The sequence below is a fragment of the Corticium candelabrum genome, chromosome 1 (genome assembly GCF_963422355.1).
Source record: "Corticium candelabrum chromosome 1, ooCorCand1.1, whole genome shotgun sequence".
NCBI classification, from domain to species: Eukaryota; Metazoa; Porifera; class Homoscleromorpha; order Homosclerophorida; family Plakinidae; genus Corticium; species Corticium candelabrum.
In genome coordinates this window covers 263426-266065 of record NC_085085.1, presented here as the reverse complement: position 1 = coordinate 266065, position 2640 = coordinate 263426, and the positions used below count along the sequence as shown (strand labels likewise).

At 39.5% G+C, this 2640-nt stretch overlaps 1 protein-coding gene across 5 annotated transcripts in view; it reads right to left on the bottom strand.

Annotated features, from left to right (window-relative positions):
- Positions 1-1424, bottom strand: part of LOC134184758 (uncharacterized) — a 7417-nt gene extending 5993 nt beyond the window's left edge. For 2 of the 5 annotated variants that reach the window (XM_062652504.1, XM_062652516.1), the window contains exon 1: positions 1323-1424. The gene's annotated coding sequence lies outside the window, so the exon portion shown is untranslated. Of the gene's footprint in view, positions 1-156; positions 177-1322 lie in introns of those variants that run through there. The other 3 variants (XM_062652521.1, XM_062652528.1, XM_062652510.1) reach the window with 3 other exon arrangements.
- Positions 1425-2640: the final 1216 nt, after the last annotated feature.

Here is a 2640-nt window from a genome sequence, read left to right as displayed (position 1 = left end):
ACAAACAAGACAGAAATTTCTCCAAAGACTCTTGAGACGAACATCTACTACAACTTTTTCAATTTGACTGAAAAGTGTTTTTGTGACAACCAGCCCCATTTTCCAAAGAGTATCACTATATGAACCAGAGTCCATCTCAGTGAGAAGTATCAGTACCTTTTTTCCACCATCATCCTTGAAAACAGACGTCAGGTAAAATCTTCTCTGATATGAATATTTCAGTGAGCTGCTCCAGGAGATCTGCTTTGCGGTCAGTCTCAACGACAACAGGTTATTTCCAAATTTTGTTGTCAATTAACGTTACTAGCAACATCGCGATTGCTTTATGGCTGCTCTTTCGTGTTTCAGTAGCATCACCACCCACGACCTCAACATTAGCCACTGCAGAGAGCTTGTACCGTTCTTCTTGAAAGCGCTCTTCCCATTCCGTAGAAGACAACCAGTCAGAAAATTCTCAACGAAAGTTAAAAGGGGAGGGGCTGGCTGTGCAAGACTAGTACACCTCAAGGGAATTGCTCCGACGTACTACTAGAGGAACAGGAATGCCCGTGTCTCTTCTCTGGTGCCTTTTTCGTATGTCGTGTACCGGAATGCCAAAAATTTCTAACACAAAGACTGTTGAGTGCATGTTGTGATACATATTATGCTCTACTCACATCGCCACAACTCCCCCCCCGCTGCGTTTGATGCATGCGTACACAAACATCACTGCACACGTATAGTCTCTCGTTGCCAGACCTTATTACGCAGGCATGTGACGCCGCTACGAGGAGTCCTTTGAGTTATGGGCGTGGTTGCTCGTCTATTTTTGTTTAGTCTAATACCATTACCATCTTGAAATAGCTTGCTGTTGAACGACAAGGCGCTCTCAATCGTTCTTGGTGCACATGACCCGGAAATGGGTGGAAACCAGAGCATCATCGCACTATCGTGATGACATACGAAACTCGGAGCGTTTGTCGTTCAACAGCAAGCTAGTAAATGGTAAATGTGTAGACTCGAGCCAGTCTCTCCCCGCCTTCGTCATTCCCCGGATTGTCAATCCTCGCCGTGGATTGGATTGACAATGCGGGGAATGACGAAGGCGGGGAGAGACTGGCTTGAGTCTAGTAAATGTGTGGATAAAGGCACGATTTCAACTTTGCGTGGGTGTGTCTGCGCGTGCGCGTTAATTCGTGGGAGCAGACACATTAATTAAATTAATTTAAAAATACACAAAAATCGTTAAGACTGATACCGACAATCAGCTAGAAATCACAAATACAAACCATCCACATCAACACAACACTCGTTCGTCAATCAACAAACGAGACAATCCTCACACTTTTTCTCTACATCTCAATCTACTTGTCGCTCGACGGCAACTCCACTGCCTTGCAATATCAGACCGACAGCAAGCATGTCAGTGAACACAATAGAAATCACACAAACTGCAAACAAATATTTGGATTGCTATTGTATCCGGGCTACTTTTAGTAGCCCCGGATGCGATTGATTGAATATGATTTCTCTACCTTTCCTTTGAATTTCTATCATATTCAAATGTTTTTACACTTTTTACTGATATTGTACAACAACATTTAACGTTACAACGTCAGTCGGATAAAGTTGTGAGTATTGTAGGTGTTTTTGTAGTAAAAATTAAAGTTTTGTGTTCTAACTCCCTTCTATTGGGATGCTGGTGTATGTGAGGTAATACAGTAAATGTGCACTCGGCTGTGCATTTGTACAAGGCAATAGAAGAGCAGCCGACATGACAGCAATCTAATTGTTTGTGTGACATTTACATTTTGATAGTTTTTGTACAAAATGTGTAGATGGTGAATTGAGGTGTGGGTGTGTCAGTGTTGTGTGTTGTGATGTTTGAGTGCAAGTGATCATATTACAATTTCAATAATAGACAATAAATATGTTAGGAAAGAAGATGTGGGCAGAAGTCACATACACGAGGTGGCAATGAAAGATGTAAATGTGATTGATGAGTATTGCAGGTAAGAGGCAGTAGGCATTACACATTGAAGTGTTAACGTGTAGACATCGATTTTTGTTCAGACATTGCGACTGCTGTTCAAAGTGTGCGAGTGTGATAGAGTGCTGCAATGCTTTAATGTGTGATGTGAAGACACGAGACACACTGAATAGTGAGTATTAATAAATGTTGATATTTATTGTGTAATGAAATTAAAAGTTTTATGGATGGATGTTGATGAATTATTTTGGCACTAAATTAAATTATTTTATTAATTGTTTTTAAGTGACTGTTTGGTGACAATAAGCCTATTTGGTGACAGTAAGCAGCATAACATAATTTGAAATCTTTCTTTTGTAGATTTAAGTATTAGTTTATAAATACGGTCACGTGACTTGCTCAATTAATTAAATCCATGTTGGAAGGGTCACGTGACATTTTGGTTTATATTTGGTCAGAGAGTTAGAAAATATTTTAGTTTGAGATTGCAAGGTAATTGGGAATACTAGAAGGCAAAGAAGACAAAATGTATGAATAATTAAGTTACATCTGTTTGTTTAAAGTTACATTCACTAGTCAGGTTATCTCAAGTCAAAAGTATTAGTGATAAAGTGTGCATTAACTTTTGTATTAACTTTTCTTCGTATGGTTTGTGCAAAGTGTGTATAGAT